The sequence below is a fragment of the Lycium barbarum genome, chromosome 1 (assembly GCF_019175385.1).
Source record: "Lycium barbarum isolate Lr01 chromosome 1, ASM1917538v2, whole genome shotgun sequence".
NCBI classification, from domain to species: domain Eukaryota; kingdom Viridiplantae; phylum Streptophyta; class Magnoliopsida; order Solanales; family Solanaceae; genus Lycium; species Lycium barbarum.
The window spans coordinates 7,015,181-7,027,815 of NC_083337.1; the positions used below are offsets into that span (position 1 = coordinate 7,015,181).

Consider the following 12,635-nt stretch of genomic DNA (forward strand, 5'->3'; position numbering starts at 1 on the left):
GAGGAAATTGCCCCGTTATTCACATTCTTTTAATATTGAAACAATGAAAAGTTTCTAACAGCCCATTAGCTATCCCAGATCCAGTAACGGCACAATTAGGGTTTCACTGTCCCCCTTTCTCATCTATATAAACCTATAACTCTCTTCTTCCTCAAAATCGCATCTCAAACTAGCCTCCTTCACAGTAAACCCTAGCTCTTTTTATTTTTTCTCTCCAATGTAATCTAAATAATCTTTTTCCATCTATATAGAGTTTTTTTTTTTGGGCTAAGCAAAATTGTAGATCTGCACGTAGCCTCCCGGGCACATCTGATTATTATTTCTCATGAAGTTAGTAGCCCCAAAGCTCGTGCTATACAACATTCGCCGTTAAGTGTTGCAGTTATAGTCCCTTTTGTACCTCTTTTCCATGGCTTATCTGTGTCAAATCAACGGCTAAATCTTAAATACTTTTTTTTTTCTGTGTTTAATTTGAATTAGATGCCTCATATCACCTTTAGCTTTTTTTCTTGATTTAGTGAAAAAATAATGCTAGTCAACGAGGCATAGATTAATTTGTGGTGTCAACGTGGGGTTTATGCAATTTTTTTTAATTGTTTTACTCCTAAGTCCACCTCTAAATTGTGTTATTATTAAGGGAAAATTACGTTATATGTCTAATGGGAGAAAATATTTATGCCATGTAGCCCATATTTTGAGTTTGTTACCTCGTTTAGCTCATATTTGTGTATAAACACCTTTTATACAAGGTTAGGTTGATGCATTAGGTATAATGCTTCCCCTGGTATAATTTTGTATTTAATTGTATAATGGGCTATGTGGTGTAATATTTTGTATATTGGGCTATGTGATGTAATATTTTTTTATGTATTGTTGTATGTTTTTGAAAATTTTCATTTTTTAAATGGTAAATGTTTTTGTTTTGTTGGGTTTAGCCCATATTTGTGTATAAGCACCTTTTATACACTTTTACACTAAAGGGTTGATACATTATGTATAATGCTTTCCTCCTAGGTATAATATTGTATATTGGGCTAGTGGTGTAATATTTTGTCTTGGGTTGTATATTTTTGTAAATTTTCCATCTTAAATGGTAAATGTTTTTGTGTTGTTGGTTTTTTTAGATGTTGGCTATGATTAGAAGATTTATCCGCGCTTCTGAGAGTAATCTATGAAGTATACGATAAAATAATGGTTGAATTTCTTAATATGAGCCAATATTTTCTTTAAAAATTCATATTTTTATTTTGGCAGTGATGATATAAATCCAGCTTTAATGCCAGTTCTGCTTCTGATTTTCCATGATCGATAGAGCTGTTATATTTCTCTGAGCCTTTAATTCATTAAATATTTATGTTTTGCAATTATCTTTTGTTTCCTAGAAAATGTTTTACTTATTCTATGAAGCTAGTTTACTTTACCTTAATTGTTTAAAATTCTGTTTAAGTTATGATTTAATGTGTGTTTTGTTTGTTAAATATAATTACTTTTGTTATTAAGTGACCAGTGATGTATGGTAATTGTCCGTACCATTTGAGTAGCTTTTTAAGCTACATTGATGTTATATTTACCTTTAGTTTCTGAGGTCTCTTTATTCTCGTTATTTAATTTTACAAAAAATGTCTTTTCTTTAACAAAAATTGTGAAGGTAGTCTTAATAACCTGTTTATTATTTAATAAGTTTTTATTTGAAGGCTTCTTAATCTGGTTGGCAAAAAATAATCCATTTTTGACTGACTCGTTCCCTAGAAGCAATAATAATTGTGTTGCTCTATTGTTTTTTTCTCCTTCGTAACCCTTTATTTATTTTGGAGTACACTAGAGCAGCTACATTTATTCTTTATTCAATTTTTAAATTCCCATGTTTGATTTTTTAAAAATAATTTTTAAAAAAAGAATTTTTGGATTCTTGATTTAGTTGCTGATGATGATATAATCCAATTAAATTAGGTGTAGTGGATACAAGTCCCTGCTTTGCAGGGTGAACCTCTTGTTGAAACTACATTACAAATGATAATATTGGATTCTCCTGAGGCTTTAATGTATTTTTTTTAATCTTTTCAATTTGGAAAATTTTGTCTGAATTAATTATGATGAACTAATTGAGTTCACTATACCCTTACTCCTTCAAATTTGGGTGTAGGGTCTGATAAACTCATAAAGTTTTAAGTGCTGTCATCAACTTCTTAATTTTGTACCTACATTTTTGGAGTCAAACTAACAGCACATATTTTAATCTTTTGTGGTACCTACATTGTTGAAACTACATTACAAAGATTACAAAATTGTTAAATTCCCTTTTTATCGTTGCAAGTGTTTAGTACTATATTTCTAAAGTGGTGGTAGGCATAATAGTTTTAGATGTCATTGAGGATTTGCTTAAAGGGTTATTAAGAATACCTGATACAGTTCAGAACAATAGTCACCACCTGCAAATTAAGAAAATTTGGTCATTCCATTTGGACTAATTTTAGGTAAGTGGTGAATATGGTTCTAAATTGTGTAGGATATTCTCTTCCTGGCCATTGCTTTGCGGAATTCAGAGAGTGTGATCCTTTCAGGTACCTAAATACTCTTGGACTCTTTTTTTTTTTTACAGACGGAGCCTGCATTCAGTCTGTGGCTCAATGTCAAATTATGAGATCCTTTAAATAGATTTGTTGCGGAAAGTAGTTTTTATGGATCGTAATATAGTTACTGATAATTCTGTAATAAAAAAAGATTCTTAAGTCATTAATGTGATAACACTAGGAGACATAACACCATTGAATGTTGGTTGTCAAAGAACTTAGTCAGAATGTAGAATGTATGCAAATGTGTTGGTGTCTTGCAAAGTGGATGCAAAATTGTGTGTTAGTTTGCCAATCTAGGTTATGCTAGTATCTTTCACATGTGTTCCTCGTGTAGTGAATTATGTTACAAGCGTGAGGATAGTACGAATGTGAAGCATGATGAACCTTAGACACTACAATAATTGTAGTAGAAGAGTTCCAAATTGAATATTATCGAGAAATTGTATGAGATGAGAAGATAGAAGAACGTGCTAAGACGTTCCAGGGTATCACCGAAAGAACACCTTCAACAAATGAAACTCTTTTTTCACTCACTTTTTAATTTAATGCACCTTCAACGCATAACACTCTTTTTTCACTCACTCTTAAAGCACTCTGATATTTTTCACATTCATCTTCACAAGGTAAGAATGACCACCACTATTTATAGGTGAAGAATTTCTTACTTGGAATGAGTTGGAATATGTAGAACGTCCACCACTACTCATATATGTTATGACAATCTTCTGTACTAATTAATAACCATGATAATTGGTATAATTATTGTAATATTAAAATGTGGGGAATTGTTGGATAACATTTTATTAATAAAAAATAATTATCCTAATTAAATCATGGCTATTAAGTAGAGAAAACGGCCATAACTCCAATTACACCACTTGACCTTCCATTATCCACTTTCCACTTGCTTTCCATCCATTTCAAGGATGAAATTCTTAACCTATAAATAGGAGTCAGTCTTACCTTGTGCTTGAAAAAGAGAATACATGCATTTCTCTCAAAAAAGAGAAAAAGATTGTTAGAGAAAGATGCAAATGAGTAAAGATACATGCATTTCTTTCAAAAGAGGAGAAAAAGATTGTTAGAGAAAGATGTAAATGAGTAAAGATGCCTCTGGGAATCGAGGTTGGAGGAAGAAATGATATTCTAAATGTATGATTTTGAGAAAGTAAATATACCATGAAAGGAAGTGGAATGTGATGCCTTCGTTTCATACTTTTAAAGAATTGCTAAAGGCATGTGATGTTCTCAAAATTTTTTGTTCGTTCAAGCAAATATTGATGATGCTACATGGGCCTTTTCAATATGAAAGGATCTGAAGACAAGTTAAATAGCTAGAAAGTTTTAAGTCGCAAACCAAAATAAGTGAGAGTCGCAAGTCTGAATAATCTTTGCCATTCATTTGTACCCTTTATCCATGGCTCATCTGTGTCAAATCAACGTGCTAAATGTTAGTTTTTTTGTCTTTAATTTTAACAGATGCCTCATATCACCTTTAGCTTTTTTTTCTGATTCAGTGAAAAACATAGCTAGTCAACGAGGCATAGAGTAATTGTGGTGTCACGTGGGGTTTACGCAATTTTTCCTGTTGTTTTACTCCTAAGTCCACTGCTATATTGTTTTTCTTTTAATGGTAAATTTCTTAATATGAGCCAACATTTTCTTAATCTTTCAGTGTTTTATTGCAAATTTGCTGTAAAAGCCTTTCATCTGATAAAGTTGGCAGTGATGATATAAATTCAGCTTTAATGCCAGTTCTGCTTCTGATATTCCATGATCGATAGAGCTGTTTATTTCTCTGGGCTTTTGATTCAATTTATTATTATTTGGAGAGTCTACGCGGTGGTTCTTTGATCAAGATTTCCTTACATTTTTTCTAATTTATTTGAATTATAAATTATCGTGGCTTATAGTACTTTTTATTTAGTTTCTAAATATATAAATTTTATTTTTACTAAATTGAAAAATTTATGTCAAAATTATAAAGTTTGATCCTCGTATTCTGAAAAGATTATGTAAAGTGAAACGGAGGGAGTATGTTTTTTAAAATTAGCTTATGTTTCCTAGAAAATGTTTTACTCAATAGGCATAAAAGTCTTTCACTTCCCTTAGTTGTACAATTGGTATAATGGTTTTATCTAATACCAATTGAGTATTAAAGTTTTTATTAAGGAATAATGACTTCTGTTAATTATAGGCCAGTGATATTTGGTAACTGTCCACTGAAGTTATATTTACCTCTAGCTTCTGAGGCCTTCTTTATTATTCATTGTTGTTCAATTTTACAAAAAATGGCTTTTCCCAAGACCCTGTTTTGGAGACTTGATTAATAGTGAAATTACAGTTTATCTTCACTATGAATACTATACATTTGTTTTTTTTTAATCTAACATGTTTAAGTTGGGATCTGAAAGCTTCTTAATCTGGTTGGCAAGAATGATTATTTTTGACTGACTCGTTCCCTAGAAGCAATAATAATTGTGTTGCTCTGTTGTTCCCATCATCACCCCTTTTTATTGAGTTTGTAGTACACTGGAGCAGCTAAATTTACTCGTTATTCAATTTTATCTTCCCAGCTTTGGTTTTTTTAAAAAAAAAGATCTCTGGAGATTATTATTGCTTTGTAACTAGTATTTTCCTGTTGGCCTAGTTGCTAATGATGTTCTATGCTGCGTAGACTAGGGGTGTACAAAGTAAATCGACAAATTGCATCTAATCGATAAATCGAGTCAAATCGAGAAAAAAATCCGATTATTGGTTTCGTTTGACTTGGTTTGATGTTGAAAAAAAATCAGTCATAATTGGTTTGGTTTGGTTTTAATTAAAAAAAAGCAATAATAATCGACAAATTGCATCTAATCGATAAATCGAGTCAAATCGAGAAAAAAATCCGATTATTGGTTTCGTTTGACTTGGTTTGATGTTGAAAAAAAATCAGTCATAATTGGTTTGGTTTGGTTTTAATTAAAATAAAGCAATAATATTTATTTTAATCGATTTCATTAGTTTTTGTTGAATATTTTAATATAATGTTATCACTCTTCTCACATTTTGTGTTATTTTCTTAAGAAACATTTTAAATATATAGTTATATTTTATTAGGATTAAAAATATATTTGAAGTGCAAGTTATATGTTTTGTATCAAGACTATTGTGAAAAAAAATCCGAAAAATCCGAGGTTGAAAATTCGAATTTTATTGGTTTGATTTGATGTATAAGCTTAAAAACCCGACGTAATTGGTTTGGTATTTTTCAACCTGGTTCATGTACACCCCTAGGCTGTAGACACGAATATCAAGAATTATAACTATAAAATGTTTTTTTAAGAAATAAATGAATTTTGAGAAATAAATGAATGACTTTTGAAATTTGTGATTTAAAAGGATAAAAGGTAAATTTAAAGTTAAATTTTTACTAAATATAGAATTGTGTCCGGAGATATAATTGTAACTTCACATGGTTTTCAAGGAAATCTTGGCTCTTTATTATTTTATTATTATGTGTTATTACATCAATGCCTTTCTTAAAAAAATTATAATTTTAGACACTCTCATTTAGGCTAATCATAGTTTATGTTTCCAATTAATATATCTAGACTTTTTAATGTGGAGTGCATCAATAGCCCTATTTTTTTAAATTATTCTTTAAACAGTAGGTGTATTATTTATACATACGGTATTTGGCTTAGAGTGTATTTTTTCTTATTTTTCTTTTTTGTTTTGGTATTTGAAAGTGTTTTTATTTTTTCTGAATGTTATATATTGAAGAGTGGAATAGTTTGAATGAATGATTAATTTAAGTTGTTTAATTTTGTACTATGTTATTTTTTGTTGAACTTCATATTGCTATTTCTTGTGAATGCAGTGTCAAATCATTATTTATTAACATAAAGGATCAAGTCACTTTTAGTGTCGAAGTAATTATGAACTAAAATTTGTTATAACCTTATTATAAATGAGCTCACAATTACCGATCAGTAATGTAAATTAACGAGGAGAATCATTATCGATCATAGCCTAAACAAGTCTGTAACGTAAAAAACTCAAACCAAGCATGAATGTCATGGAATGTTGCCAATTTGATTATGAGAATGCGACAAATCAATATTTTGCATTGAATTTTGTATTAAATATTGAAAAGTTCTTTATTTTATCATTTTGCTCTATTAAAAAATGTAGCTAGCTAAACTATTGCAGCGAAATTGATCAAAGTCCACATTTTGAACCCTTAGGTCCTGAGTTCGAGTCTAGGCGTGCATATTTAGTTTAATTTTTTTTTTTCATTTTTTCTTTCACTTGTAATCACCAAACTTTAAACAAATCAAGTTTCAATGTATTTTAATTCTTTTGAACACCAAAACTCATTTAGTTTTGTTATTTGATTGAGAAAACACTAAGATTTTGAACGAAATATCATATCACATACTCATTTGTTTGAAGATAACACGTTAACGTAACTAATATGAACTATCATGAGTTAACCTTATTATAAATGAGCTCACAATCACCGGTCGGTAATGTAAAACAATGACGAGAATTGTTAACGATACTTTGGATGTTGAAGCAACTATGAATTATAATGAGTTATGACGTTATTATAAACGAGCTCACAATTACCGATCGGTAATGTAAAATAACGACGAGAATCGTTAAAGATCATAGTGTACACAAGTTCGTAATGCAAAAACCCCGAACAAAGCATGAATATCATGAATTGCTGCCAATTTGATTATGAAAGTGCAACAAACTTATATTTTGCATTGAATTTCCTATTAAATATTGGAAAGTCATTTATTTTTACCATTTTGCTCTATTCAAAAAGACAGCTAAATAAATATCCGTTCCAAAAACGAATGTTATTGCAGCAAAATTGGTCAAGGTCCACGTGTAGAAGTCTTAGGTCACGAGTTCGAGTCTAGTTGCGCGCATATAGTGGAAAACAGTTTTTTTTTTTTTTTTTCATTTTTTCTTTCACTTTGATGGGCTGCATTGCTCCTCGAATATTTTGGTTGTGGTTGTGGTTGTTTGGGCCCAATTTGTTTTAGTAGCCCAATGTATTTTTATGTTCATAACAAACAGCCCACAAAATAAAATTTGTCTACTAAAATATAATACTTTAATTTATACCATATAAATATGTGATAAACAATACACAAATCCCCATTCCATTATTTTTTTTTCACAACGTAATTCTTTGAATATATCAAAGAAAATTTAATATTTAATAGGAAATTTAATGCAAATATTGGTTCGTTTCAATCAAAATCAACCATAATCAATCTAATCGATGATGAACATCGAATTATTTAGCACTTATTAAAATTATACTTCTTGTAAGAATATACTTTTTATGAATTTGTTCTATTTTATTATTAATTATGCTGTGCAAAATCTAAATTTAAATTGTAGCCTTTTGTTGTCAAAACTAATGGGTTACTCGTTCTGTCAATTTTTACTTGTTAGTATATATTAACTTGACACGCCTATTAAGAAGCCAAAAAATGAATGCAAAAGAAGTGATAGTTACTAAATGAAATCACAATTACTTTACTTTATAGGTAAAACTACTCAAATGACTACCTTATTGGAACTTCCTACCATTTGTAGCTACCCTTTTAAATATTACCATTTGTAGCTATTAAATATTACCCTTTTAAATTAGTGTATGTTTTCGCGTGTATTTGTTGCCAACAAATACATGAGAACACAGTAAAAAAAATTAGGATTCTTGATTTAGCCGTTAACGGTGGAGCTATTAAATTAGATATTAATATATATTTTAGCTTCTGTTCCACAAAACCAACTGTAATTTTCCTTTTCCTTACACGTTTCTCTTCTTTCATCCATTCTTCAACATTCAAACGTAAAAATTCAAAATTCAAATTAAAGCTTCAACAACTCTGAAGAAACATAAACAAAGCAATACGATCAATCTTTAGGTAATTCGTACAAATACATGGTTTTGATTTCATAGAACCCCTCTGATAAAGTTGTATTTTTGTGATTTCAATTTTTTTGTTGGATCATAATGTCGAAGTTGTTTTATTCTTCTGCATTTTTTTTTTAATTTGTATCTTTGTAACTGATATTCGAAAATAATGATGTAATATCATTGTAAGTGTATTTATGGATGAATTACGCTTTTGAAAATTACGGTTGAAAGTATTTTAATGTAAATGAATTTGAAGAAATAAAAAAAAAATCCAGTTCATATTTTTTATTTTTTGAAACTAAATGGTATAGTTTAATGAATGATCAACTAAATTATGTATTTCTGAAGTTTAATTCAACAAGTGTATGTTGTATTTGAATGATTAGTAAACTATAAATCTAATTTGTATAAATTGTTCAAATTTGAACATGAATGTTTGTTCGAACTGATTTTTCTTAATTATTGAGGCATATATATTACAGGTTTTATGTAGAGACATTGATTCAAGTTTTTTTTTTTTTTTTTAAATGGCCAATATTTCATCGTTGATTAGACACTCGGGTATTTGAAACGATGATAATAAATACATCAATTACAAAATCGATGTTGTGACTTTCAAGGAGTATTCAACGTATGAGGAATTGTTACAAACAGTTGCAACCAAGTTGAATATGGACGAGCAAAGGAAAAACATATACATAAAATACATGGTTGAAGGTGATGATATTCCAATGGAAATTCACAATGATATGAGTGTTAGGGTGTATGTGGAATTGAAGAAAGAGAACAAAGCATTACCAATATACCCATTATGTATCACTACAACTGATAGAAGCATGGAGATATGTATATCGGGTGAGAGTTGTGTTGAAGGTGATTGTTTGCAAATCGGATACACGAATCAAACGAATGTAATGGAAACAGTTGGTTCTCGTGATTTGGCCTCATCAAGTTGTGAAAAGGCTGATGTGTTATTCGAAAACAACAAAGGTATGGTTATTGATGACAAGAACCAAAAAGTAGTTGTTGTCGATCAAGTATACAAGGACAAATATACATTAAAAGTTGTGATGGCGAATTATGCAATTACAAACAGGTTCAATTACCATACAGAAAGGTGTAATGCAATAAGGTATTGGAATATGCTTGTGTGTATGTATTTATAACTGTGTCTGTTTATTTGTTGAAACTGTGGCAGTGTATGTTTTTAAATTTGTACATGTTAAAGTATTTCTCAGCATGTGTATGTTTAGTATGATGTAAAAACAAACTGATTTTTATGTATTTATAACTCAAAACAATGTATTTGGCACAATTTGTATTTGAGTAACTTGTTTACATATTCATGTGTCCTTAGTAGTAAATAATTGATGTATTTATGTGTACTAATGTATTTTACACTAATGTATTTTTTATTAATATTTTTTTATTTAGCTATACACTTGTGTGCGTATCAGAAGATTGTGATTGGAAATTCAGGGCGTCAAGTGTAGGTAAGTCAGAAATTTTTAGAGTTAGAGAGTTTCATGACAAACATACATGCCCGTTAAAGGAAAAGTGTTTATTCCCAACGCCAAGCTACAATTCGGTTGATAAGTGGAATTGTTAAACCAAAAATAGCAAACCATAAGAGGAAATATACCTCTAAAGACATTGCGGAGGACGTCAAAAATGATTTTGGCATGGATGTTTCATACATGGTTGCTTGGCGGGCCAAAGAAAAGGCGATGAACGATTTAATGGCTGAACCGGCTGAATCTCATAATAGATTACCCGGATACCTGTAAATCTTGGATAAAACTTACCCAGGTTCACATATCAGAATGCGTAAAACCCGCGACAATGAATTCCTGTATGTTTTTATAGCACTGTATGCATTTATCAAAGGCTTTGAGTGTTGTCGACCAATTGTGGTAGTTGACGGGAGCCACTTAAAAACGCCATATAATGGAACATTTGTCTCAGCAAGCACATTAGACGGTGCAGGTATGCCAAATATACATATTAATTTGTTACTTAAGAAAATTGTTCTGTTTTAAACAAATACATAATGTATTTATGAGTTTTTTGTAACTGTATGTGCAGGCAACATACTTCCCCTAGCATATGGTGTGATTGATTCTGAGAATGACAGATCCTGGACGTGGTTTTCCGAGCGTTTCAGAGAAACATATGGAATTAGAGAGAACATGTGTATCGTATCCTATAGGCATGAAAGTATAAACAAGGTTGTTTGTAGAATTTATCCAGAAGTTGCACATTATGCATGTATATGGCATCTTTGGGGTAATGTATGTAAAAAATACAAAAAGAGACATGATGTGTTGAGTCATGTTTTTTATTCCATGGCAAAGGCATACACGCAGGATGAATTTGATAAGTTGATGGGGAAGGTTCAAAAGGCAGATATGCAGGTGGCAGAGTATTTGGAATCCGTTGGTAGAGACAAGTGGGCTAGAGTGTATGCATCTGTTAACCGAGGGTATACAATGACTTCTAACATAGCAGAGTGCATTAACCGATATCTTCTAGCTGCTAGAGAACTGCCTATCTATGACTTTCTCGAAGAAGTAAGAAGGATGTTTGGGAGATGGAATTAAAATAACCGGAGAAATGGAACATACATGTTCACTACACTCGGTAAAAAGTTTCAGGAGATGCTGTCAATCAACGAGTATCTATGTCTACGAATGATGGTATGTTTCAGTTTAATTCTTGTTATAATGTATTTAACAAACTTGGACTTGTACTAATCTGTAGTGTTATTTTACATAATGTCAATGTGTATTTGATATCACTGAACATTTAGTTATATGTAAGTGAATATATGCCTCCTTGAGTATTGATATGTATTTGATTAACTGTATGTTTATTTATTTTAAAATTCTGATTGGTTGATTAACAAATACATGTAATTTTTATTTTGCAGGTAGAACCATCAACCGAATTCGTGTACACATTACATGATGGAGGAAGGCGTTTCATTCTTAATTTGAATAACAAAACTTGCAGCTGTCGTATGTTTCAATTAGATAAAATCCCCTGACCGCATGCATGGGATGTCATTAAGAAGAAAAATCTAGTTGCTGATGATTATTGCTCTGATTTATTCAAACCGGAGACCGTAGTGAAGACATATGATGTAGCTATGGATCCTCTACCCGATGAGCGTGAATGGAAGATTCCCAAATACATCTTGGAGGATGTGGTTTTGCCACCAAGATACAAGAGACCGCCTGGTAGGCCAAAGAAGAGGCGTGATAAACCTTTAAGTGAATTGTTTACTGGGAAGAAAAGACATGCTTGCAGTACTTGTAGACAACTTGGACACAACAGACGTTCATGTAGTTTTGAGCCTCGAAGGAAGTGAATTGATTTTTGTTATATTCCTATCCATTTAACTTTCTTAGGGAAATGCATTATTTTTTTTAAGTATTTGAACAAACGTGTCAATAACTTCTATTGACAATTGTTGTGGTATTTCTGAAATTATTGCTATGAAATGTATGTCCTATTCATTATGATCTTAATGGCAACCTTATTTAGATTCGTATGGTATTTTTATCAACTTCAAAACACTGCATAGTTGGTAAAAGAACATACATATTATTTCCCTAATTGATGAAGTTGTTTTTTTTTTTTGTAATTTTTTTTTATTGAAAACATATAGTTGTTCTGGTCATGTCAAATACACCATATGCGTTTGTTAGCCTTCAGAAAATTGTATAAACTATAATAGAACATACATATTTTTGTGATCCTGGTGACTGAAATTACAGGGTAATGTTCATGTTTTTGAACACCAAATTAAGGCAAACATATTCCGATAAAAATGGTGTTCTTATCCACTTCATAACACTGCATAGGTGGTAAAAGAACATACATATTATTTTCGCAATTGATGAAGTTGTTTTTTTTTTTTTCAATTTTTTTCATTGAAAGCATATAGTTGTGCTGGTCATGTCAAATACACAAGATGTGTTTATTAAACTTCAGAAAAATGTATAAACTGTAATAAAACATACATATTTTTGTGAACCTGGTGACTGAAATTCCAGAGTAATGTTGATGTATTTGAACACCAAATTAAGGGAAAATAACAGTTGTCATAATTTTCTGTATTTGAACCA

At 30.7% G+C, this 12,635-nt stretch overlaps 7 non-coding genes across 7 annotated transcripts; all 7 read left to right on the top strand.

The window, feature by feature from the left end:
- The first annotated feature begins 285 nt into the window (after positions 1–285).
- On the top strand, positions 286–443 carry LOC132619476 (small nucleolar RNA snoR134). The gene has a single exon (XR_009574726.1). It is a non-coding gene; the product is annotated as a small nucleolar RNA snoR134 (small nucleolar RNA).
- Positions 444–1,128: 685 nt separating this feature from the next.
- Positions 1,129–1,217, top strand: LOC132619455 (small nucleolar RNA U36a). Its single transcript, XR_009574722.1, has one exon. It is a non-coding gene; the product is annotated as a small nucleolar RNA U36a (small nucleolar RNA).
- Positions 1,218–1,245: 28 nt separating this feature from the next.
- Positions 1,246–1,338, top strand: LOC132619271 (small nucleolar RNA Z223). The gene has a single exon (XR_009574649.1). It is a non-coding gene; the product is annotated as a small nucleolar RNA Z223 (small nucleolar RNA).
- Positions 1,339–1,501: 163 nt separating this feature from the next.
- On the top strand, positions 1,502–1,589 carry LOC132619471 (small nucleolar RNA snoR117). Its single transcript, XR_009574725.1, has one exon. It is a non-coding gene; the product is annotated as a small nucleolar RNA snoR117 (small nucleolar RNA).
- A 331-nt stretch (positions 1,590–1,920) lies between these two features.
- Positions 1,921–2,036, top strand: LOC132619303 (small nucleolar RNA Z278). The gene has a single exon (XR_009574670.1). It is a non-coding gene; the product is annotated as a small nucleolar RNA Z278 (small nucleolar RNA).
- Positions 2,037–2,125: 89 nt separating this feature from the next.
- LOC132619421 (small nucleolar RNA snoR97) lies at positions 2,126–2,233 on the top strand. Its single transcript, XR_009574716.1, has one exon. It is a non-coding gene; the product is annotated as a small nucleolar RNA snoR97 (small nucleolar RNA).
- A 2,057-nt stretch (positions 2,234–4,290) lies between these two features.
- LOC132619283 (small nucleolar RNA Z223) lies at positions 4,291–4,382 on the top strand. Its single transcript, XR_009574654.1, has one exon. It is a non-coding gene; the product is annotated as a small nucleolar RNA Z223 (small nucleolar RNA).
- Positions 4,383–12,635: the final 8,253 nt, after the last annotated feature.